This window comes from Mangifera indica, chromosome 1 (assembly GCF_011075055.1).
Source record: "Mangifera indica cultivar Alphonso chromosome 1, CATAS_Mindica_2.1, whole genome shotgun sequence".
Classification (NCBI taxonomy): domain Eukaryota; kingdom Viridiplantae; phylum Streptophyta; class Magnoliopsida; order Sapindales; family Anacardiaceae; genus Mangifera; species Mangifera indica.
The window spans coordinates 14,108,253-14,135,211 of record NC_058137.1 but is presented as its reverse complement, the minus strand read 5'-3'; the positions used below and the strand labels follow the sequence as shown (position 1 = coordinate 14,135,211).

The window sequence follows — 26,959 nt, the reverse complement described above, 5'->3', positions numbered from 1 at the left end:
TGGTAGATAAATATTCACAACCTCAATCAATTCTTAAAGCTTTTATTTTTTTATCTAGTTGATTCTCAACCTCATTTATATAAGTCTAAAACTATCTATTACTTCTAACTTATGAGAGATCAAATAGACATGACCTAATCATGTATAGTCATCTATTAAAGTAATGAAATATGAGACACAATGCCTCACCTTAGCATTCATAGGACCACTAATATTTGAGTGTACAAGTTGAAAAGGAAATTAAGCTCTTAAAGTTTTACTAAATGGCTTTCTTATAGTTTTTCTTATTAGGCAATGCTTACAAACCAACAGGTTTAATAGCTTCACAAGCCAAACTATTCATTCTATCTTGGCCAATATGCTCTAATACAACATATCATGTACTTGCATCTACATCCATACTATTAGGAGTTACAAATAATTAAAAAACAAACATTATTATCATAATCATAAAACAAAGTGCCTAACACCATGAAACTATTCGAAAGAAAACCAAATCCACAAAATGTAGTACCATAATAAATTTAAACAGAGTTTTGAGAGAGATGTAAATTATATCCCAACTTTAATAAAACAAGTACAGAGAGCAAATTTCATAGAATTTCTAAAACATATAAGACTTCATGTAGTCCACCTTTTTCACTTCAACTTTTGTATTATTGCCTACATAAATCCATTATGTCTCCTTTAGGATACAATGAAACTTTACAAAAGCTCCTCTATCGTAAGCTACATGGTCTGTGGCTCTTAAGTCTACCATCCACATAACATAAGATTTATTTAATAAAACAGTATTAGAAACATAAATTTCATAATTTGAGATAGAATAAGACAATATCTTTTTCAACTTTGTGCACTTACGAGTGAAGTGACCTTTCTTACCACAGTTATAACAGGTCATTTTGGTCTTATCTCTTTTTTTGGTGTGCTTATCACTTTTGCATTTGAATTGCTTGTTCTAATTAACGGGTCCTTGAATGATCTTATTCCCTTTCTTGGATTTAATCCATTTTCGCTTAAAGCCAAAGAATTTCATTAAATTAGACTCAACAACATATGCATGAGTACTGAGTCTAACAACTTTCAAGTGCTCATCTTTTAGCTTAAGGTGGCGAGAAATGTTTGAAAAATTCTTAATGTTTCATTATGAGTCATGTTGACTTTCATGTGTACCCAATTGTCAGGAAAGGATCGTATAATAGCTTGTATTTACTCCTTATCCATCATGTTATGCTTAGTAGTTTTCAATTTCGTTATCATACTTGATATTTCTCTAAGATGTTACTTCATTGTTTTGTTGGGAACCTTTTTGTAACTGTCAAATTTGATAATTAACTACCTGAGCTTGGAGATAGTGGATCCTCTAAACTTTTTCTTTTATGCCATCCACATGGCATGTATAGTCTTATATTACTCGTACTCATATAATAGGTCAGACATTCATGGAGCTGATTAAAATTCCTCAAGCAATCGAGTCTTTCTTTTTCCATGTGTGATATGCCTCCATATCACGCTTGTGTTGGGCATTATTAGGAGGTTGCCCCTTAACTAGTTGAAAATCTTCCATCTATTGATTCATAACTTTTAAGGCCTCTTGTTCATCAAAGACATAATGCATTTCAAATGCTAGATATTATAATTGTCGTCGTTCAATTTCTCTCTCTTGTTCAAATCAACAATAATATTTTTTGGATGTTATTGTTTATAAGACTATAGAGACATATTAAACACAACATTAATAAATGGAGATATATACATATCGATTCTCACATTTGTTCATTAAAATTAAAAAATATCTTACATAAGGCATATAACTAAAAGTTTACTATGTTCCTAATCATCTTCTGTGATTCAAATGTTCAATTTTTTTTAAAATTTAATCCAATTGTGACAATGTTCAGAATTCTTATAAAACAACATATGAATGGTTGAATGAACGAACAAACAAAAATAATGATGCAATATATATATATAAAATTCAATAACGTTCATTACAAATAGCATTTCTAGTGTATAGAATTGTACACATGAAATGTAAACATTTCAATTATGACTGGGACTAACTTATGAAATATTATTAATCTAATACTTATAATCACTAAAAGAGGGCATTTTAATTGCCAACCATACTTTTTCGTTTTTATTTTATAACTAAGAAAACCCAGCCTAGCTTGGTTAGACCGAAAAAACCTAGCCCAACTTGGTTAGGCTAGTAAACCTAGAGTATAGTGACTAGACTTATAATCATTGTAATATCTCCCAACTAATAGGTGTGTTACAGAAAAAAGGCATGAGTTCCCCTATTTTAGAGGGCCCGGGGAATTTTTTTTTTTTCATTATGCCCTGTAACACTCCCAATTAGCAATTCACATAAACCAGTCCTACCAATCGACTGGATTTTCATCACATAATATAATAAATAAAATAAGTACATAATAATAACTATCATAAAAAAATTATCACCCACAAAAACTTTATAACCAATTTTCAAAACTAGTCATATATATATATATATTACATATACATCATAACATTTAAATCAACAAAATTATGGTGTCTTCCTCCCTTAGCCTCATGTCTCACTAGTGCTCCCCAGGAACCTTTGCTGCATTTCTTTACCTGTAAAATATTAAATTAAACGGAGTGAGCGACTATGGCTCAGTAAGAAAATCATACTCAACACTTAAAGCATTTTATACTAGTACTAATCTTTTTCTAATCTTTTTCATACTCAGCGTGTCTGAACTATTTATAACAAAATAATTGACATAAAACACGCATTTAACACATATCATAATTCTTTTCATTCACACATTTATTCATTTCCTTATTATACAGATATGATTCACTCGTTATGATTTATGCATGTATGAGTGTCATGACATTTCTATTTTCTGATCGTACATCTTTCTCAACTCTTTATCAGCCACACAGGCTTATATGCATAATTCTAATGCAAATGACTTTCATAAAATATTTACTAATTTGTTTCTCTCTCTTCCTCATTGACCGGTCTAGACTACATATGACAGTACTTGCAGTCACCATACAAAGTATAATTCTCTTTTACACGAATATTTTTTTTTCTTTGCTGTCCACACAGTACAGTTGATATTTTTTTCTTTGGCTGTCCACACAGTACAACTGATATTTTTCTTTGCTGTCCACACAGTACAGTTGGTTGTCCACACAGTACAACCAATTATTTTTTTTGCTGTCCACATAGTACAACTCGCGTGTAAGGATTTTAAGTATGTTTTCTGCTTTCCTGTATCATATGCGTCATTATAAAACCAAAAACACTTGTTTTCCATTTTCTGAAAGCATGCATGACTTAGAAAATATTTTTCCTCTTTCTTTATATATATATATATTTTTCTAAATCATGCATATGCTATGATTTCTCATGTATACATATATAATCATAATATAAAATATGCTCATTCATTGTTTTCTCTTATTCTTTTCATTCCTTATCAAACATCATATTCTCCTCTCATGCATTTATATATCTCATACATTTAATTAATTTCAAAATATACAATGTAGGCTTAATATAAGGGTTATCACACGTTTTATGCACATAATTAAGTAAAATTAACCTATATCACATAAAATGACATTTTTGCCCTTATGGCCAAAATTACCTTTTTACCCTTATGGCCAAAAATTACATCATGAATCCTAATGAATTTCTTTATCCTTTTAAGCATAAATCACATTAATTCTAATACCTTACACACTTATATAAGTAAAGGTTATTTAAATAACCTAACTCAAATTTACTTCAAGTATGTAAAGTATAAAATTTTTACCTTTTATTTGCTAAATAGATGATTTAAGCTTATTCACCTTCTTTTCTTCTTTCTGGCAACCTTAATCAACCAAAAATATAATCATCCATCAAAACCCTAAACTTCACATCGCTTAAAAATTAAATTTCTTACCTTATAACTGACTAGAATTAACAGATCTACACTTTTTATAACTGGAGCCTCTGGAAATTAGGTGGTTTAGCTAGGTTTTTTGGTAAATTTTGGTTAAGGGAAAAAGCTTTAGCAAAAATCATGGAGTTCTCAGCTAAAATGAAGAAGCAAATGAGTAGGCTTAAGTTTATAAGCCTATTGGACCATTTTGCCCTTAATCTTTTCCATAAATTACTATTTTATCCTTAGCCAATTACCAAAAACCCTTAGCACCACCATATAATTTCAAGTGTGCCATTCAATTTTAATTCCCACTTTGTCCCTTGAATCTTTATAAAATGACCATTTTACCCCCTTTGAAAAATATTGCTCATTTAGTAGTTTTCTATAATTCTTTTGCAATTTCTTTACACAACAAGTTATAAAATCAACTGTAAGGGTAATTTTGGAAGTGGAGTTTACTGACACACCTGAATTCGAATGTTACATTTCTTCCCCTTTAAAAGAATTTCGTCCTCGAAATTTAAACAAATAAGTTGGGAAATCTCTCTCTCATTTGTTGCTCAACCTCCCATGTGGCTTCTTCCACCTTATGATTCTTCCATAATACTTTCACTAATGGAATTGTCTTATTTCGGAGCTCTTTTATTTTTCTGTCTAATATCTGCATCGGTTGCTCCTCATAAGTTAAATCTTCTTTTAATTCCACATCATCTGATTTTAAAACATGTGAAGGATCGCTAATGTACTTTCTCAATAAAGAAATATGAAATACATTATGAACTAGATCCATACTAGGTGGAAGTGCAAGTTTATAAGCCACCTTGCCCACTCTTTCTAAAATTTCAAATGGGCCAATAAATCTTGGAGCAAGTTTCCCTTTTCTTCCAAATCTCATCACATGCTTATAAGGGGTTATTTTCACAAAAACTTTGTCACCCGGTTGAAACTCTACTTCTTTCCTTTTCAAATCTGCATAGCTCTTTTGTCTGTCTTGAGCTTGCTTCATTCTAGTCTTGATAGTCGTTATCTCTTCCACCATCCTTTGGGTTAACTTAGGCCCAAGAACTTGACTTAAATCATCTCGCTCTCCTATGTCATCCCAATGTAATGGAGATCTACACTTTCGTCCATAAAGAGCCTCATATGGTGTCATTTTAATGGTGGACTGGTAACTATTATTGTATGCAAATTCTATCAATGGAAGTATTTCATGCCAGGTCATTTTATAATCTAAACAACAGGCCCTCAACATATCCTCTAGTATTTGATTCACCCTTTCTGTTTGGCCATCTGTTTGAGGATGATATGCTGTGCTAAATGCCAGCCTAATACCCAATGCTCTTTGTAAGCTACCCCAAAAAGCTGAAACAAATCTAAGGTCTCTATCTGACACAATAGTTTTGGGTGCACCATGTAATCTCACAATCTCTCGTATATAAATCTGGGCCAATTGATCTGAAGTAAAACTATCTTTCACTGGAATAAAATGGGCCGATTTAGTCAATCTATCTACAATCACCCATAATGCATTATAGCCTTTTTGTACTCGAGGTAGGCCAATGATGAAATCCATTGAAATATCTTCCCACTTCCATTCAGGAATACTAAGTGGGTGAAGCAAACCTGAAGGTCTCTGATGCTCGGCCTTGACCTGTTGACATACCAAGCACTTAGCTACATAGTCTCCAATATCTTTCTTCATACCTATCCACCAATAAGTTTTCTTTAAATCCTGGTACATTTTTACTCCCCCAGGGTGGGCAGTGTAAAGTGTATCATGTGCTTCATTTAAGATTTTCTTTCTCAATTCCAGATCTTGGGGAATACATACCCTGTTTCTGAACTTAAGCACTCCATCTATCATTTGAAACTCAATTGCTTTCCCCTCACATATCTGTTGACTTATTTTCTGGCACCATAAATCTTCTACTTGCTTCTCTTTTATTTCATTGAAGAGATTCGGTTGAATTTCTAATCTGGCCATTTGACTTCTTATCACCTCAATCTGTTCCTTCTGAAACTCTTTTTGTAACTCTATCTGAATAGTGAGGTGAGCTATGGCAATCTTTCTACTCAAGGCATCGGCTACCACATTTGCTTTACCCAGCTGATATTTAATATCACATTCATAATCTTTAACTAGCTCCAACCATCTCCTTTGTTTCATATTCAAGTCTTTCTGAGTGAAGAAATATTTTAGACTTTTATGGTCGGTGTATATATTACATTTAACTCCATATAAATAATGCCTCCAAATTTTTAAAGCAAAAACCACTGCTGCTAACTCTAAATCATGGGTAGGGTAGCATGTTTCATAATCTTTTAACTGCCGAGAGGCATACGCTATCACCTTACCCCTTTGCATCAGCACGGCTCCCAAGCCATTATGCGAGGCATCACAATAAATATCATAATCTACACCTTCCTCTGGTAATACTAAAATAGGAGTTGTAGTCAACTGCCTTTTTAACTCTTGGAAACTCTTTTCACAACCATCAGTCCATATAAAAGGAGTTCCTTGTCTAGTGAGAGTTGTAAGTGGCTTGGCCAACCGGGCAAAACCTTGAACAAATCTTCTGTAATAGCCGGCTAGCCCTAAAAAGCTTCTGATCTCTTTCACAGTCTTTGGCCTCGCCCATTCAAGTATTGTTTCTACTTTACAAAAGTCCACAGCTATACCTTCCTTAGTAACCACATGTCCCAAAAATACTACTCGATCCAACCAGAATTCACACTTAGAAAATTTGGCATACAATTCCTTTTCTCTTAATCTTTGTAGTACAAATCTCAAGTGTTCGGCATGTTCTTCTTCTGATCTAGAATATATCAAGATATCATCAATAAATACCACCTAGAATTTGTCAAGGCAATCATGAAATACTCGATTCATTAAATCCATAAAGATTGTTGGGGCATTAGTCAATCCAAAGGGCATCACCACAAACTCGTAGTGCCCGTAGCGAGTCCGAAAAGCTGTCTTTGGAATATCTTGCTCTGTAATCCTCACTTGGTGATAACCTGATCTTAAGTCAATTTTGGAAAACACAGAAGCTCCTTTCAATTGATCAAATAAATCATTAATTCGAGGCAACAGGTATTTATTCTTCACTGTCAATTTATTCAACTCTCTATAATCTATGCACATACGGAGCGACCCATCTTTCATTTTGACAAATAGTATGGGTGCTCCCCAAGGAGAGTGGCTAGGTCTAATAAAACCCTTATCTAAAAGTTCTTGCAACTGTTTCTTTAATTCTTGTAATTCAGCTGGAGCCATTCGGTAAGGGGCTTTTGAAATTGGGGTTGAGCCAGGTTCTAACTCGATACTAAACTCCAACTTTCTCTCTGGAGGTAAACCTGGTAGCTCATCAAGAAAGACATCTAGGAAATCTTGTACTATTGGGACATCTTGAACACCCAATCTTTGAACATCATGCTCATGTACCACATGAGTTAAATATCCTGTACACCTCTTTTTCAATAATTTTTGTGCTTTTACATTACTGATCATCATACTAGGTTGATAGCCCTCTCCGAAATTAAAGTAATCCCCATTGTCAAGTTGAAATCGAGCCTTTTTCTTTCTACAGTCAATCTCAACTCCATATCTTTCTAAGAAATCCATGCCCAGGATAACATCAAAATCAGGCATATCAAAGACAATCAAGTCCACCTTTAACTCTCTCTCATGTATCACTACCCTCTAGTCTTTTAACATCTTATCAGTAATCACACTCCAACCATCTGGCATCTCAATTCTAATGGAATGGGTAGATCTAACAGGCACTAAACCTACCCTTTCAATAACCCCTGGTATAATAAAGGAGTGTGTAACTCCTGAATCAATCAATGCATATAAGGAAACAGAGTGGAGAAAGAACTGACCAGTAACTGCAGATGGACTAGCCTCCGCCTGACTATGGGTAGCTATATAAACCCGTGTATTAGTACCTCTCCCTGGTTGCACTGGCGAAATTAGGCTTTGTTGTGGCTGTATCTGAACTGGCACTTCGGTACTCTGACAATCCTTTGCTATATGCCCTGGTTGTCGGCATCTATAACAAATCACCTGTTTGTGCTAGTACCAACATTCCCCACAAATCTGACATTAGGGAATATTTTCTTTTCTAGGCTTTTTGTCATTCTTCCAGCCTTTTCTACTTGCTTTTGACTGGAATTTTCTTTTTCCCTTATTGTTTCTGAAACTGGAGCCAATTGAACTACCCCCTGATGTTGTAACAGGTGTTGAAATAGTCAATGAAGCAGGTAAAGCTGACTGACTTGGCATCACTATCTAGGGTACTGTCACTGATAGAGGTGTTGACATGGAAGGTGTATTCCTGGGTAGCTTATTAACATATACGTCCAACCTCAATGCTCTCTCCAATGCCTCTTCATAAGTTTGAGGAGGTTGTGGTCCAGCTAGCACATGCAAGGCTATCTCCGGTCTAAGGCCTTGAAGAAATCTGTCCAACCGGAGACTAGGTGTACTCACCATACCTGGAGGAAAACTGGCTAAGACATCAAAACGGGAAGAGTAATCCTTTACTGAACCCTCTCCCTGCTGTAAAGAAATAAACTCTTGAACTTTAACTGCTACCACATTAGCTGTTCTGTATTGGGCCTCAAATACCCTTCTAAAGTCTTGCCAGGTTATCAAATCCACATTTCTGATTTCTTTAACTAGATCCCACCATACGCGGGCCCCTCCCCTCATCAAGAAACTGGCATACCGAACTTTTTCTCTATCAGTCATAGAAAATAAATCCATAGTATATTCCACCTGCTTGATCTAGTCATCAGCCATTAAAGGATCTTTAGTATCTTTAAATTCAGGAGGGGTATGCTGATTAGGTAAGGAATAAATGGGCTCAAGTCGCCTTTGAGCTCTAATTTCTCCTCTCCCTTCATTCCTCATTTCATTTCTGATTTCTTCTATGACTTCCTCACGAATCTCACTTCTAATCTCATCTCGGATGGCATCTCTGGCTATATTTTCAGGTGTGGGTCTATCTTGACTCCAGTCAACACCTAACGGACTATATCTCTTATTTTTGCTAGCCCAAATCCTGAACCAACTGACGGGGAAGGGTTACATGGTTCTCCCGGCTTTCTCTGAATACCCCTTCCACGACCCTGTCCTCGTCCTCGTCTTGTGGTACTCCTCATCTAATAACTACATAAGTGTAATTACATAATATTCTATTATTTGAATACAGGTAAAGAAAACAACTTACTGCAGTCGATTCTCGGGAGCTAATCTGTGAGACATGAGGGGCACCTGTGCAATATTAGAATGCAAAACCATAGATATATTGTATTATATTACCACACATTATATTATATCTTCCTTTAAGCGCCCTAAATCGCGCTCTGATACCAAAAATGTAACATCTCCCAACTAATAGGTGTGTTACAAAAAAACGGCATGAGTTCCCCTATTTTAGAGGGCCCGGGGAATTTTTTTTTTTTTATTATGCCCTGTAACACTCCCAATTAGCAATTCACATAAACCAGTCCTACCAATCGACTGGATTTTCATCACATAATATAATAAATAAAATAAGTACATAATAATAACTATCATAAAAAAATTATCACCCACAGAAATTTTATAACCAATTTTCAAAACTAGTCATATATATATATATATATATATATATATATATATATATATATATATATATATATATATATTATATATTACATATACATCATAACATTTAAATCAACAAAATTATGGTGCCTTCCTCCCTTAGCCTCATGTCTCACTAGTGCTCCCCCGGAACCTTTGCTGCATTTCTTTACCTGTAAAATATTAAATTAAACAGAGTGAGCGACTATGGCTCAGTAAGAAAATCATACTCAACACTTAAAGCATTTTATACCAGTACTAATCTTTTTCTAATCTTTTCCATACTCAGCATGTCTGAACTATTTACAACAAAATAATTGACACAAAACACGATTTAACACATATCATAATTCTTTTCATTCACACATTTATTCATTTCCTTACTATACAGATATGATTCACTCGTTATGATTTATGCATGTATGAGTATCATGACATTTCTATTTTCTGATCGTACATCTTTCTTAACTCTTTATCAGCCACACAGGCTTGTATGCATAATTCTAATGTAAATGACCTTCATAAAATATTTACTAATTTGTTTCTCTCTCTTTCTCATTGACCGGTCTAGACTACATATGACAGTACTTGCAGTCACCATACAAAGTATAATTCTCTCTTACACGCATATTTTTTTTTCTTTGCTGTCCACACAGTACAGCTGATATTTTTTTCTTTGGCTGTCCACACAGTACAACTGATATTTTTCTTTGCTGTCCACACAGTACAGTTGGTTGTCTACACAGTACAACCAATTATTTTCTTTGCTGTCCACACAGTACAGCTCGCGTGTAAGGATTTTAAGTATGTTTTCTGCTTTCCTGTATCATATGCGTCATTATAAAACCAAAAACACTTGTTTTCCATTTTCTGAAAGCATGCATGACTTAGAAAATATTTTTCCTCTTTCTTTATATATATATATATTTTTCTAAATCATGCATATGTTATGATTTCTCATGTATACATATATAATCATAATATGAAATATGCTCATTCATTGTTTTCTCTTATTCTTTTCATTCCTTATCAAACATCATATTCTCCTCTCATGCATTTATATATCTCATACATTTAATTAATTTCAAAATATACAATGTAGGCTTAATATAAGGGTTATCACACGTTTTATGCACATAATTAAGTAAAATTAACCTATATCACATAAAATGACATTTTTGCCCTTATGGCCAAAATTACCTTTTTACCCTTATGGCCAAAAATTACATCATGAATCCTAATGAATTTCTTTATCCTTTTAAGCATAAATCACCTTAATTCTAATACCTTACACACTTATATAAGTAAAAGTTATTTAAATAACCTAACTCAAATTTACTTCAAGTATGTAAAGTATGAAATTTTTACATTTTATTTGCTAAATAGATGATTTAAGCTTATTCATCTTCTTTTCTTCTTTCTGGCAACCTTAATCAACCAAAAATATAATCATCCATCAAAACCCTAAACTTCACATCGCTTAAAAATTAAATTTCTTATCTTATAACTGACTAGAATTAACAGATCTACACTTTTTATAACTGGAGCCTCTGGAAATTAGGTGGTTTAGCTAGGTTTTTTGGTGAATTTTGGTTAAGGGAAAAAGCTTTAGCAAAAATCATGGAGTTCTCGGCTAAAATGAAGAAGGAAATGAGTAGGCTTAAGTTTATAAGCCTGTTGGACCATTTTGCCCTTAATCTTTTCCATAAATTACTATTTTATCCTTAGCCAATTACCAAAAACCCTTAGCACCACCATATAATTTCAAGTGTGCCATTCAATTTTAATTCCCACTTTGTCCCTTGAATCTTTATAAAATGACCATTTTACCCCCTTTGAAAAATATTGCTCATTTAGTAGTTTTCTATAATTCTTTTGCAATTTCTTTACACAACAAGTTATAAAATCAACTATAGGGGTAATTTTGGAAGTGGAGTTTACTGACACACCTAAATTCGGATGTTACAATCATTGCACCAAGTAAGTCAAGGCTTTACTAATAATGATAGTTTTGTTCTCAAACCAAGGGCCTCCACTCTAGGGATTGTAAGGCTCCACCAGTTTTGCTAATCTTTGTGGTCTTGTCAACTGTTCTTTATATCTATTTTTTGGTCTGCACTTGGAACGAGAAAGACCATTTCTTCTAACCCTATAATTCTTGGAGTAACTTGATCCATGATAAAGTTCCTATGTTGTTTGTGATAGCGCACATGTTTTGCACTTCACTGATTTATGAAAATAAATGGACCTGCGGATTTTCTTACATTCATTAGAATGCTTCATTTTTTAGAAAGTTGTAATTCTTTCACATAATCCCAAAAACTCTTAACATTCTTATCCCGAACAAGATTAATTATTATGGGAGTCAATGGTTTGACATTGACTCAAGAAGACTAATTATCAGCTACTTTCTAGTTAAGAATACATGATCATGTTTAAAGTCTTTATATCTACCATCTATAGTCCCAATGTGTGTTAATTGATTGTGGGATAACCTCATCTTATAGTTCAAATAATAGTTTTTAGTCAACAAATTCCTCCTATACATAAAAAATGGATAAAAATAAATTGCACATGCACAATAACATAAACAAACGTAAGTTGACATGTTATTTAACATTGTATAATTTGAAACATGTGCCCTGAAACACCATTACATGTTTGCTTAAGATTAAAATAGGTTAAACAAGCTTTTACATGTAATGAGACCTACTGATAGAGGCATCGTAGACGCATTGAGCCATCAAAGAGATCGGTTACATATTTCGATTAGGCCAATTACGAGAAGTAGAGCTAAGAAGATGCAACAAGCCTTAGTTGGACTCGTGGAGGGCTTGGAGACTAAGATCAGCTCACTCAAGGACGATTGGATGCTTGAAGAAGCCAACAGAGAGATCAACTTGATTCAGGCCCAAGCTTATGCGCGAGCAAACTTTGAACGGCCATAACTTTTGATCCGGGAGGAGTTACAGGGCTTGTAATATATCAACATGAAGCTTGTTTTGAGCTTTATAACGCAACTAGCTTTGCTGGTTACACCCAACTTGGAGGCCCAAATAACGTCATTTCAGTCTGTATTTTATAGTTTTTGTTTACCCAAATTTAGGATTTTCAGTTTTATGATTTTGAGCTTGTTTGTGATTGGGCTAGACTTTATTGAGCCCAAGTGACATCTTTTCTTTTAATTTAATTAGTGCTTTGGGTAGTTACTTAGGTAATAGGCTTGGGAAGTTTGGAAGTCCATTGGGTCATGGGTAGCTTAGGGTTAAGTTGACATTATACTATAAAAACAAAACATTTCATGATGAATAAAAACTTTTTGACTGATTTTTCACAAATAGATTACTTACTATTGAGTTTACAATCTTTGAACTTATCAAGCTTGTCGTGTGGCGTTCACCATTCTCAATACCAAGGTTCATTCGATTCTATATCGATTCAGGTCAAGGTTTAATTACGTGACAAAACCGATTCAATCCTGGGAAAATATCTTCTTGAATGTTGGCTCTTGTGTCAAATCGTCAAGGTTTGCATCAGTTGGTATCAGAGCCGAGTCGAATCAGGTTCCGTATCTATCTTTCTTATGTTTTCGAGTAGGAATTCTCTTCTTCATTAGTCGTGATTTCGTTCTCTTGGTAAGTTCATTTTCGTTTTTTTATTGTGTTTTGGTGTCCTTGTTTTCGTCAAATTCTTGAATTCTTGATTGTGTTTTGGTGTCCTTGTTTTCATCAGATTCTTAAATTCTTGATTGTGTTTTTAGTGTCTTTGTTTCCATCAAATTCTTGAATTTGGATTAACCTTGGAATAGTCAAATTCTAGGTTGTGTGGGTGTTTAATTGTCATCTTGATTGATCCAAAAAAGAAAAAAAACAAAAAAAAAAAGAAATAAATATATTGTTGAGGCCAAAAATATATATCCTTTGGGGAGTGAATTAGGGATTGGCTTTGTATGGGATTCTTGACCTCTTGGGAAAGATTTTGTTATTGTCGAAAGTGCAAAGGTAGTTCTTGATGGAAATTATTGTTTGATTGCCTTGGTTTAAATTGCCTTGATTGTCAAAATAAAAAAGAAAAAAAAAGTAGCAAAAAAAAACAGTGGGATTCCGAAATTGGGGAGAATAATCTTGGATTAGGATTGTCTTGTTTCCTTTAATCTTTAGGAGAAGCATTGTAATTATCTAAGTTGGGAGATTGAGTTCTTGATTTGTTCCTAAAAATTTAATTTTTCCTTGAAAATTTTGGTAGTCCTAAATTAGGGGATTAGACCTTAGTTACTCCCTTAACTGCTTTGAATTTTTTTTTAGGAGGGGATTTTGTGTGATCTAAAGAAGTTATTTTCTTTCCTATTTTCGACCAAGTAGCTTAAAAAAAAATAGAAAAAAAAGAAAAAAAAACGTAAAAAAAAAGAAAAAAAAAAGGGAGAGATCAAGGAGAAAGTTAGCACACTTACCTCCTTTGAATTTGATTTCCTTTATTCTTGTCATCTCTTTTGAATCTCTTTCCCTTGACTATTCATTCTTGAAATTGTGCTCATTTTTTTTCCGATTCTAAAAATTTTCTTTCTTCTTTCTTCTTAGTCTCTTTCTTTTAGTTGTCAGTAATCGTAACATAACCTAGATTGACTGGTGGTCGTTTGTCACAAGTACCATTTTGATTAGAGAGTTGGTGAGAACATTAGAGTGAAAACATGAGCGCGAGTGTAAACACGTGAGGGAGCATGTGAGGATTATTGTTCACAAACACATTTTGTTTTAAAAAATTATAACATGGTAGAAATTCGGTGCAAGCAATCCAACAACAGTTTGAGTGACTTTTTAATGTAATAGGGAGTGTTAACGATAGATTAGACAAATTAGAGCAGCAACAGATTGATAAAGGGGAAAGTAGTACAACTAAAGGTAGGAGAAAAGCACCAGTAGTGAGGGATGAGGATAGGATAGTTACCGATAGTGAGGATGATGGAATAAGTGATAGGTTGAATAATATAAGGAGTAAAGGAGGACATCGAAGTCATATAAATAGTATGTATAGAGAGGGTAGGCAGAGTGATAGTAACCTCAGTAGCATTAAGATGAAAATTCCACCTTTTTAGGGTAGAAACGATCTGGAAGCCTATTTAGATTGGGAGCGAAAAGTAGATCAGGTTTTTGATATACATAGGTATTCCAAGGAGAAAAAGGTGAAGTTGGCTGTTATAGAATTCACTGATTATGCTAGCATTTGGTGGGACCAGTTGTTGAAAAGTAGATGTAGGAGCTTGGGTAGACCCATAGATACTTGGGATGATATAAAGAGTGTAATGAGGTAGCGTTTTGTTCCTAGTCACTACCATAGGGATTTATTTCAGAAGTTACAGAGGCTTAGGCAAGGGACCAAGAGTGTGGAGGACTATCACAAGGAGATGGAGATAACCATGATTAGGGCTAATATAGAGGAAGATAGGGAAACCACTATGGCTAGGTTTTTAAATGGGTTGAATAGGGAAATAGCAAATGTTGTAGAGCTCCAACACTATGTAGAGCTAGAGGATTTGGTACATATGACGATGAAGGTAGAAAGACAATTACAGCGTAAGGGTAAAAGGGATGTAGTTTCCTATGCTAGTATTAGAAAACCGAGTGTGTCAAAGAGAGATGATAAGCCACCTTTTAAGCCAAAAACTGAGTACTCTAAACCTAAAAGAGAGGAGTCTAGCTGAGAAAAGTCTAGTATTAAACCCGAACCATCAAAGAAGAATAATGAGATAAAATGTTTTAAGTGTTTGGGTAGGGGTCACATAGCTTCCCATTGTCCTAACAAAAGAACCATGGTGTTAAGAGAGGATGGAGAATATGAGACAGAGGAAGAGTCTAGTGATGAGTCTATGCCACTAATAGAGGATGCTAGTGATGTAGAGTTGGAGTATACAGTAGAGGGTGAGGTATTAGTGTCTATGAGAGCTTTGAGTTTACACTATAAGGAAGAAAATGATGAGCAAAGAGAAAATATTTTCCATACTAGATGTCATGTGAAGGGTAAGGTGTGTACTTTAATTATAGATGGGGGTAGTTGCACGAACGTAGCCAATACCGAACTTATAGAAAAACTTAGTTTAACCATAAACAAACACCCTATACCTTATAAGCTTCAATGGTTGAATGACTGTGGAGAAATTAGGGTGAACAAACAAGTAGTGGTGGCTTTGTCTGTGGGTAGGTATTAAGATGAGGTGTTGTGTGATGTAGTACCCATGCATGCTGGACATATCTTGTTAGGGAGACCATGGCAATATGATAGAAAGGTGACACATGACAGATTTAAGAATAGATACTCTTTCATGATGAGCCATAAACTTATCACATTTGTACCATTGTCACCAAAGCAAGTTTTTAAGGATCAAGTGAGGAGAAGAAAGATGAAAGAAGGGAGAAAAGAAAGTGAGAGTGAAAACAAAAAGTGAGAAAATGTGAATGAAAATAAGCGAAGAAAAAGTAAGGCCGAAAAGAGGGGAGAGGAAAAAAAGGGTGAGCAATTTGGCCATGAGAGAAAAAACAAGAGAGAAAACAAAGAGCAAAAAAAATGGAGTTTTTATAGGAAGATGAGTGATGTGCGGACTACCTTTATAACTAAACAATGTCCATTATTGTTAGTTTACAAGGAAAGTTTTGAATTTTTCACTAATGTTGACAATTCTCTTCCTAGTGTGTTTGTTTCTCTTTTATAGGAGTTTGAAGACGTATTCATAGGATCAAGCACCAGATCGACTTTATACCTGGAGTAACGATACCCAACCGACTAGCCTATAGAAGTAATCCCGAGGAGACAAAGAAGCTTCGAAGGCAAGTGGAGGAGTTGATGAAGAAGGGATACGTGAGAGAGAGCATGAGTCTGTGTGCCATACCAGTGATTCTAGTACCTAAGAAGGATGGGACATGGAGAATGTGCATTGATTGTCGAGCCATCAACAAAATCACTGTAAAGTATCACTATCCTATACCTAGGTTAGATGACATGCTTGATGAGTTGCATGGATCTTATATCTTTTCCAAAATTGATTTAAAAAGTGGGTATCATCAGATTAGGATGAAAGAGGGTGATGAATGGAAAACTGCTTTTAAAACCAAGCATAGACTATATGAATGGTTGGTAATGCCATTTGGGCTTACTAATGTGCCTAGTACGTTTATGAGATTAATGAACCATGTCTTGCGTGCATTTATTGGCAAGTTTGTAATTGTTTATTTTGATAATATTCTCATTTATAGTCGTAGTCTAGATGAGCATATAAGAGATGTGCATGATGTTTTGCTTGTGCTTAAGAAAAAGAGGTTATTTGGTAATCTTAAGAAATGTTCTTTTTGCACTAACCAAGTTGTGTTCCTAGGATTTGTGGTTTCATCTAACGGAATTAAGGTAGATAAGGAGAAGGTCAAAGCTATCCGAGAGTGGCCAACACCTACTTCTGTGACTGAGGTTAAGAGTTTCCATGGTTTAGCTAGTTTTTATAGGAGATTTGTAAGAGACTTTAGTACACTAGCAGCACCACTAATTGAAGTTATTAAAAAGAATGTAGGATTTAGGTGGGGTGAGGATCAAGAGCGTGCATTTGCATTAATTAAGGATAAGTTAAGTTCTGTACCTTTACTTGTGCTACCTGATTTTTCTAAACCATTTGAGCTTGAGTGTAATGCTTCAAGTATTGGTATTGGAGCTGTTTTGATGCAGAAAAATAGACCCATAGTGTATTTCAGTAAGAAACTCAACGGACCTGCTTTGAAGTATCCTACTTATGACAAGGAGTTGTACGCTTTTGTGAGAACGTTAAAGACATGGCAGCATTACCTTTGGCCACGTGAGTTCGTCATCAGGACAGATCATGAGTCCTTAAAACATTTAAAGGGACAAGGTAAGTTGAACAAAAGACATGCAAGGTGGGTTGAATACATCGAATCTTTTCCTTATGTCATTCATTACAAACAAGGTAAGGAAAATGTTGTGGCAAATGCATTATCTCGCAGGTATACTCTAATCTCAACTTTAGATACTAAATTACTTGGTTTGAAGTACATAAAGGATTTGTATGTGAATGATTCTGACTTTTCTAGTATTTATGAAACTTGTGAGAAGACTGCATTTGGTAAATTTTATAGGCATGATGGTTATTTATTTCGTGAAAATAGATTATGTGTGCCTATGAGTTCCTTACGTGAATTGCTTGTGAGGGAAGCACATGGGGGTGGATTAATGGGTCATTTCGGTATAGCTAAGAGTTTACACATACTACAAGAGCATTTTTTTTGGCCACATATGAAACAAGATGTAGAGCGTATTTGCACTCATTGTATTAAGTGTAAACAGGCCAAGTCTAGAGTCTTACCCCATGGTTTATATACACCTTTACCGATTCCTACTGTACCTTAGGAGGATATTTCTATGGACTTTGTTTTAGGATTACCTAGGTCTAGGAAGGGTAGTGATTCGGTTTTTGTCGAAGTTGATAGGTTTTCAAAAATGGCACATTTTATTCCATGTTGTAAAACTGATAATGCAACTTACATTGCTGATTTGTTTTTCAGGGAGATCGTGCGTTTGCATGGAGTTTTAAGTATTGTATTTGATCGTGATGTGAAGTTCTTAAGTTATTTCTGGAAGGTATTGTGGGGTAAGTTAGGTACTAAACTACTATTTTCTACAACTTGTCACCCACAGACAGATGGGCAGACAGAGGTAGTTAATAAAACTTTATCTCAGTTATTGTGTGTTGTATTAGAAAAGAATTTGAGAACTTGGGAGGATAGCTTGCCACATGTAGAATTTGCATATAATAGGGTGGTGCATACAGCTACTGGTTATTCACCTTTTGAAGTTGTTTATGGTTTTAATCCACTTACACCTTTTGACTTGTTACCTTTGCCTATTGAGGAACGTACTAGTTTAGATGGCAAAAGGAAGGCAGAGTTAGTTCGCCAGCTTCATGAGAAAGTTAGACAAAATATTGAGAGGAGGACTGAGCAATATGTCAAACAAGCTAACAAAGGAAGGCACAAAGTGGTCTTCCAACCTGGTGATTGGGTTTGGGTGCACATGCAGAAGGAACGGTTTTCATCCCAACGCAGATCTAAGTTGCATCCAAGAGGTGATGGTCCATTTCAAGTACTCGAATGGATCAATGATAATGCTTATAGATTGGATCTTCCAGGTGAGTATAATATAAGTGCTACTTTTAATGTTTCTGACTTATCTCCTTTTGATGATGCAGATTTAAGGACAAATCTTTTTCAAGATAGAGGGGATAATAGAGGTATCGTAGATGTATCAAGCCATCAAAGAGATCTGTTACATATTTTAATTGGGCCAACTACGAGAAGTAGAGCTAAGAAGATGCAACAAGCCTTAGTTGGACTCGTGGAGGGCTTGGAGACTAAGATCAGCTCACTCAAGGACGATTGGATGCTTGAAGGAGCCAACAGAGAGATCAACTTGATTTAGGCCTAAGCTTATGCGCGAGCAAACTTTGAACGACCATAACTTTTGATCCGGGAGGAGTTACAAGGCCTGTAATATATCAACGCGAAACTTGTTTTGAGCTTTATAACACAACTAGCTTTACTGGTTACACCTAACTTAGAGGCCCAAATAACGTCATTTCAATCCGTATTTCATAGTTTTTGTTTACCCAAATTTAGGATTTTCAGTTTTGTGATTGGGCTAGACTTTATTGAGCCCAAGTGACATCTTTTTTTTAATTTAATTAGTGCTTTGGGTAGTTACTTAGGTAATGGGCTTGGGAAGTTTGGAAGTCCATTGGGTCATGGGTAGCTTAGGGTTAAGTTGGCATTATACTATAAAAACAAAACATTTCATGATGAATAAAAACTTTTTGGCTGATTTTTCACAAATAGATTGCTTACTATTGAGTTTACAATCTTTGAACTTATCAAGCTTGTCTTGTGGCATTCACCATTCTCAATACCAAGGTTCGTTCGATTCTATATCGATTCGGGTCAAGGTTTAATTACATGGCAAAACCGATTCAATCCTGGGAAAATATCTTCTTGAGTGTTGGGTCTTGTGTCAAATCATCAAGGTTCGCATCACCTACTAGATTCGAGTTAATGTGCCAATTTGAGACTTAATCCATTGCCACATGTTGGTGGGATGTTTCCATATGCTCTCACATGTGGGATAAGCTCTCATACATCGAAATAGTGTCCTTATGCACCTTTAAATGTCAAAATAGTGTCACAAGTGCCCCTACATGTTAGAAAAGATCTTCACACGCCGCTATATGTGTAAAACCCATAGCCACACATCATTGCTAGATTTTTTGCCATCAACCGGTCAGTCATTGATCATGAATGTTAACCTAGGTTAGGCCACCTAGTTGACCAAGTGGGTTAACCCATTAACCAATGGGTTTAGGTAACCCATTGACTAGTAAGTTAGGTAATCAAGTTTTCTTAACCCAATTACACCTCGCGTGTATGTAAAGAACCCTAACCTCTCGGTTGGTTCAATTAGTCACTTTTGACCATTAAACAATGATTGAACAGTGATTAAATTTATATATTCGATTTAAGTTCTATGAATATGGATTCTGGATTATTGTTCTTTATATTAGAATTGACACAGTGTATCAAAACGTATCCACAACACAATTTGCTACTATATATCATTATACCTTATGAATTTTGCATTTTGTGAAAAATGCTAAACATAAAAAAGTGCAAGAGAGTTTTTGGTTTCCTTTTTTTTTTTTTACAAGAAATAGTGGTTGAGAATAACAGTTTTGGGACTTCAAATATAGTCCTAACCACACTCAACCTGTCTCAAATACTATAGGCAGTATTATAAAAATGTAATTATATTAGGCATAGGTCTAGTCAATTTATCATGGGTGGACCAAGCCTAAAAATATGTTTTTGAATAGTCATGAGATGAATTGAAACCATGTGAATTGACATAATAGTATGTTCATGTATTGTTACCTTTAAGTATAAATGAAGTTTGATCAAACCTTGAATATTAGGAATGCTTTGATGATTCTTTTAGTGTTAAATCAATTCAGAGTGTTTAGAGACAAGTTTAGGATGATTTACCCTTGGACTACTTGTAGTGTATTAGCCAAAGAATGCAGATTCAAACAAAGTCATATATTTATAGAGTGACGATACATGCACATTTATCTTTACGCTTAAATAATCCTTGTGTGTTTAGGGTGAACGAGTGTTTAGAATTAAGGAAGCATACACGCTTGTATGATATGAGACACACAACTATATGTAATAACTTAGGTTACATGCTTGTTTGATCAAGGAACATAGTCATGTGTTTTAGGGATTTTAGAGGCATGCATGTGTGGAATAGCCACACTCATCTATGGATATGAAATGACAAATTTCACCCCAAAGAGATATGAATTAGGGGAATAAAGTGATTATAGCCTTAGCAAAAGCAAAATAAGTTTGTTAATGTTTTAGAGGTGTCTGACTATGTGTATGATGGTAGGAAGGATACTTTAAAGATGTCTGACTGTGTACATGATGATATAGACTCTAACCAAAGTAATTGCAAGTTTGAAGTTAAAAATGATGTATATCCTTATTTTAGCCACCAAGCTATATGTAGTGTGATAGTAAAGACATTAGAGCTAATCTATATGACCTTGATACCTGTATATTTATTATGCACTGGTATAAGGTGTCTTAGCATCTAGGATGCTTGTACACGCACTAATGTTGAGCATATTAGTCATCAGGATAATGTTATCATTAGAGATGAGGCATTAGGTACCAAAATGATTGAGATGGGTATTTGGAATATTGGGGAAACATTAAAAAAAAATACAATAACATAATTAAGAATGGAACACATATGGTTTATGATTATATTTGATGTTGTGTGCAAGGTGTCGAGGTCACCTATTTACTGAATGCTTTCACTCATTATGTTTCTTTGTGATTTTATAAGTAGGCTTTTAGAGTAGCAAGGTGATGGACGAGGGAGCTAGTCAGCTTGGGATGTTGCATGAGGATAAGGGCATTTTGGTCATATTAGACCATTTGACATTAATTGTGTTTATGTTTATGATTTTGCACTTGGGAAAAGTATTTGTGGATTTTAGTCATCAAATATTGTAGATTATGTGGATTTGATTTGATAATTCATCTGATGCACCTTTTTGCATGTTATTCCATGGTTAAGCGTTTACCATGCATTTAGTATTCGTTGTGTGTGATTGGGGGAAAAGTTTTAGTGAACACATCTCTTTAGGTGCATATTCCATATAGAAGTATATATTTGAAGAGAAGTGTTAAATAAGGAGTAAACTGGAACAGATTAGGAAACTTAAAGTCTTAGGCATATATAGAATTGAATCCTACAAGGATTCTAGTATAAGTGCTAGAAAGATATGTATTTGGTGAGATTTTAAGAATCCAAGAAATCTAAGAACACCTAGATTTATGTAAGCTCATAGCCCTAGCTATTTAAAAAGGAGTTAACTTTTAGAAACAAGAATTCTTTTGCCTTTTAGAATTTCACAAGCCATTAGGAGCTAATTTTCAACAAAAGAATATGGCCAAGTAGTCAAACCTGTGGACAATAAGTTAGAGTTCAAGTAATTTAAGTTGCATACATATAACACCCTTTTCTAGATACATGCCCTTACCCAATGTTTGGACCTGAAGAGACGTGCTAACTTAAAACATTTCCTAGATAAATAACAAAAATTAACACATGATGGAAATACTTAACTTATCAAGCAATATGGAAAAAGGTATAAACGCATTAAATATAAACATCTTCATAATCATCCATACATAACTAAGTGTATGAAAATCCTACATACAATCCAATAGTGTACAAAATAATATCAATAAATACATAAATAAGGTTCATAAAGCATAATGACCAAAATGCCCCATTACCTCATGTAACATCCTAAGTTGACCTGTTGGTTTCCCTGTCACCCTTATTGGTTCATATGCCTACTTGTAAAACCATAATAAGGAATAGGATGAGTGAAAATACTTAGTAAGTAGACAACTTCTTGACATCTTGTGATGGGGGACCAAGGTATTCGATTTTTGGAAGGAAAACAAGGTTGAAATATGGAGAGAAAAAATGTTGAAGGATGACCCAAGGCAAGAGAAAGGTTAGATGGAAGAGGCAAATGAAAAGGACATTAATAGAAGACCATGGCAAGAGATCAAACCAAGGTTTGAATCTTACCTTAATTGGGGGATGAAAATTTTGTTTCCAAAGATGTAGCTATTCCATAATATTTCTCTTTAAGTTGAGTGACAACCGTATAATTGTCTTTAAAAAATATCATGAAGTTACATTGATTAACATTAAAATCATCTTCTGGAGCAATGCCTTTGATTTCAAAACTCTCATGAAGGGAATGAAGATTTTCTTGAATTAAAGGTATTTCACTCATCTCTTTGATTTTTCCATCATCTTTAAGTTACTTTTCTTTCTTTGCCTCAATTTCTTCTCCTTGATTAGCAACTATATCTCTGACCTCATCATCTTCTTTGATTTTATAATTTTTTATATTGATGAGAACATATTTTTGACATGAAATTTCCTCCAATTTTTCAACTTCTTTGTCATCTCTAAGTTTGAATTCATCTTTCTTCAATGGTATAGAAATCAAAACTCTCTTCTTACTTTGAAGTGTTTCCTTCAACCTTGTTATGTACGATGATTCGCTTTTTCCCTTACATGAAAGAATAAGTATTATCTCCACCCTTATATGTAACATCCATATTATATTGTCATGGTCTCTCTAGAAGCACTTGACAAGCATCCATCTCCATAAGATCGTATAAGATCTCAAATTAATAAGTTTTTCCCAAAGCCAAAAGTAGTCTACATTGCTCCTCTACTCTCATATTACGACCCTTTTTAATCCAACCAATATTATAAAGGTGAGGGTGTGGCTCAGTTTTTAATTTTAGGTGGTTTCTAACACCCTATGCAACTAAGTTCTCACTATTACACCTATAAATCCATAGTTTGCACACCTTTGAATTAATAGAGCATTGCCCTTCAATTATTCTTTTACGTTGTGAATCATTAGTTTTAGTAGTAAAGTATAAGATTTGTCTTACCATGTATACCAAGTGTTCACCTTGCTTTTCTGTAACTTCCTTTATCTATTCTTCCTCTTCACTACTATCTTCCTCAAATTCTTCTCAATCCTTTTCTTGTTGTGACATGTTAAAGAATTTTCTTCTAGGTTAACTGCTTGATTTATGCCCAATTTCATTACACTTCAAACCCTTGTTTGGTTGTATCTTTTTTTTTTCCTTTAATTATATTGGTTTAGGCTTGGTTTCTTGTGTTTTCACATCACTTCGAATTATAGGGTTCTTTACTTCAATCTCTTGTCGACTATTTATGTTACTCCTCAGAAGCCTTCTATTCTTTAAAATTATTTCAACCTGTAAAGCCAAACTTCGTGCTTAATCTATAGACCATATGCTTTGCATTGCCAAATGATCTTGAATAGAATAGTTTAGCCCATTCACATACCTCGCAACATGTTGGTCTTCGGTCTCACTCAAGTTACATCAAGAATGTAGTCGTAGAAACTCTTTCGTATAGGTAGCCACAGTTTTGGTTTCTTGGTAGCAATTTTGAAGTTGTTGGAACAATGTTTGCTTATAATCAAATGGTAGAAAACGAGACTTCAACAAAGCTTTCATTGGCTCCTAATCTCTCACAATTGGTTGCCCATTCATCCTCAGTTGTTCTTGATGTTGTTACCACTACACACCAGTTCCTCATTTTAATTTATAAGCTATCAAACATACTTGTGCTAGCTCGATATGCATAATATCAAAAAATTGCTCCATTTTATACAACCAATCAAGAAATTGCTCAATATCCATTACACCATTAAAACTAGGAAGATTAACCTTGATTTTGTAGGGTTCATGATTTTGATAGGCTCTCTTCCCTTTTAATTGTGGCTTCGGGAAATGACTTTTCGATTATTCATCAACTCCTTGCCCGGGTTGTATAGAAATGTTTTCTCTTTTTGGTTGCATTTGCTTAGGAAGAATTGAGACCATCCTTTATACACCTAATTTAAAATTAAGCTTTACAAAACAATAAAGTCTTAAAAGCTCTTTATTACCTAAATTAAAATATGATACTTAAAATATTAGGAAAACTAAAATTAATAAAAGACTCAATTATTGTTTTAAACCAAACTCTATAAGGAAACTTGATTTAAACAAACTTCCACTCAATTAGGAATCCTTATTCCACATGTATTAAGCTTCTTACATGTCTTCCACATCATCATGCATATCCATATCATCATGCCATGTTTCCAAATACATTGTCATGCCACATGCCATGTCATCCTTAGTTACCACATCATGTGCAACATTATCATCTTTACTTTGGCTTGTTTCTTTATCATGTTTAATGTTTTCCACCCTACCACTCTCTTGGCGTGGTTCTCCATTCATCTCCTCTTCATTCACCTCTTCCACCCAACCTCCCTCTTGCCTCAACTTATCCTTCAACATCTTTTCTCTCCATGTTTCAGCCTTGTTTTCCTTCCACGAATTGAATGTCTTAGCTTAATACATGTGGAATAAAGATTCCTAATTGAGTGAAATTTGGTTTAAATCAAGTTTCCTTATGGAGTTTGGTTTAAAACAAATTTCCTAATCCAATGTAATTAATTAAGTCTTTTACTAATTTTAATTTTCCTAATATTTTAAGTATCCTATTTTAATTTAGGTAATAAAGAGCTTTTATGACTTTATTGTTTAGGAAAGCTCAATTTTAAATTAGGACTCTATTAATATTATTTTCTATAATAATAATTTCTTAGAATTTGAAATTAATTAATATTCCTAATTCTAGTTAAACTAATATCCTAATTCAATAATTTTTTATTTTAGTAGAGTTAAGATTTATATTTTAATTAGGAGTGTTATTAGCGTAAATAAAAAGCTCAAGTCTTTGTAGTTTTTCAATCATTCAATTATTTAATTCAAGTTATTAATAAAACTTCTTATTTGAGTTTACTTAAGAGTTCCTTCGCACAACTTGCAAGAATTTTTTATATCTCTTTACATTTGCTGAACGATATCAACCCTAAACGTCTTTGTGAATGATATCATAACCCCTTTAGCGTTTGTCCTGCGTCACCTTGCACACAACATAAACCATAATCATTATGTTCCAATACTTATTCTCAATGTAGTATTCTTGAATGCTTTCCCGACATCCCAAATACCTATCTAAATTATTTCAGCATACTTATGTTATAACTCTATTGGTGATGTCATCCCAAATGACTTATACCAAACAATGTAAATTGATGTAGGAATTTGCTGCATTCGCCAGTGGAATTAATTACAAAATTTTTTTCAAACAACACCACAAATCTTACTTTGGATCACCCTTTTAGTATAATTATTTCATAACATACAAATTTTACAAATAGGTTGTTTATTTGTTTATACCTTCATTAGTGGATCTTTCATCTTTTGTTGAAGGCAAGAGGTTGTGAAGTCACGCTTTCAAAACCAAGCATATATTTGCTCTTTCATGTCCAGACAAAAAAACAACTCCAATAAAGGTTGGAACTATGCTTGAGCCTTGCTAGAACCTGAGAATGGTTTATGGTTTATGAAAAAAGGGTGATAGTCTTTTTGAATGATTAGTGTTTGTGTATGTTATATGAATGCATGAGAAAAGTGAGAGATAAAAATGTATTTATAATATACACAAATGTACACCTAGTCCAAGTGCAAGGTCGGGTGTACACTGCATTGTACACTTGGTATAGGTGCAAAAATTAGGTGTATATCACCATGTACACTTAGTCCATGCACCAAGCCTAGGTATACATCTCATATACACTCGGTCTTTATACCAAGCCTGAGTTTACATCTTTGTTTTTATCTCTCACTTATACATGTGCATGAATTCGATCATGCTTGGGCATGTTTGATATGTCAAGTCCATGGTGCTTGGACCGAGTGTACACCAATTAAATCCCTTCCATGATTTCAAGCAATTAACCTAAATCATGGACATGGATAGAGATAAGATAAAATCTTATCTTACGCATTTATTTTTTAAAAGGTCATGAGACATTATTGGGGTTGATTTTAACACAACAGTGAGGTATTTTTTTGCTACTAGCAGACTTCTTAGATATGTCAACGCCACACGAATTGTTATGGTTCCAAAAGTGGAGAGTCCTAGGAGCATAAGGGACTTCAGACCAATATAATGTTGCAATGTGCTTTACAAGTGTATCTCAAAGGTGATTGTAAATTGGTTAGTGTGTTTTCCCAGATATCATTGGGAACTCTCAATCAGCTTTTGTTCTAGGGAGAGATTACAAATAATATATTATTAACTCAATAGCTTT

The 26,959-nt window shown here is 34.2% G+C and overlaps 1 pseudogene; it reads left to right on the top strand.

Moving 5' to 3' along the window:
• The window catches only part of LOC123217743, a 34,942-nt pseudogene extending 16,210 nt beyond the window's left edge, over window positions 1-18,732 (top strand).
• Window positions 18,733-26,959: the final 8,227 nt, after the last annotated feature.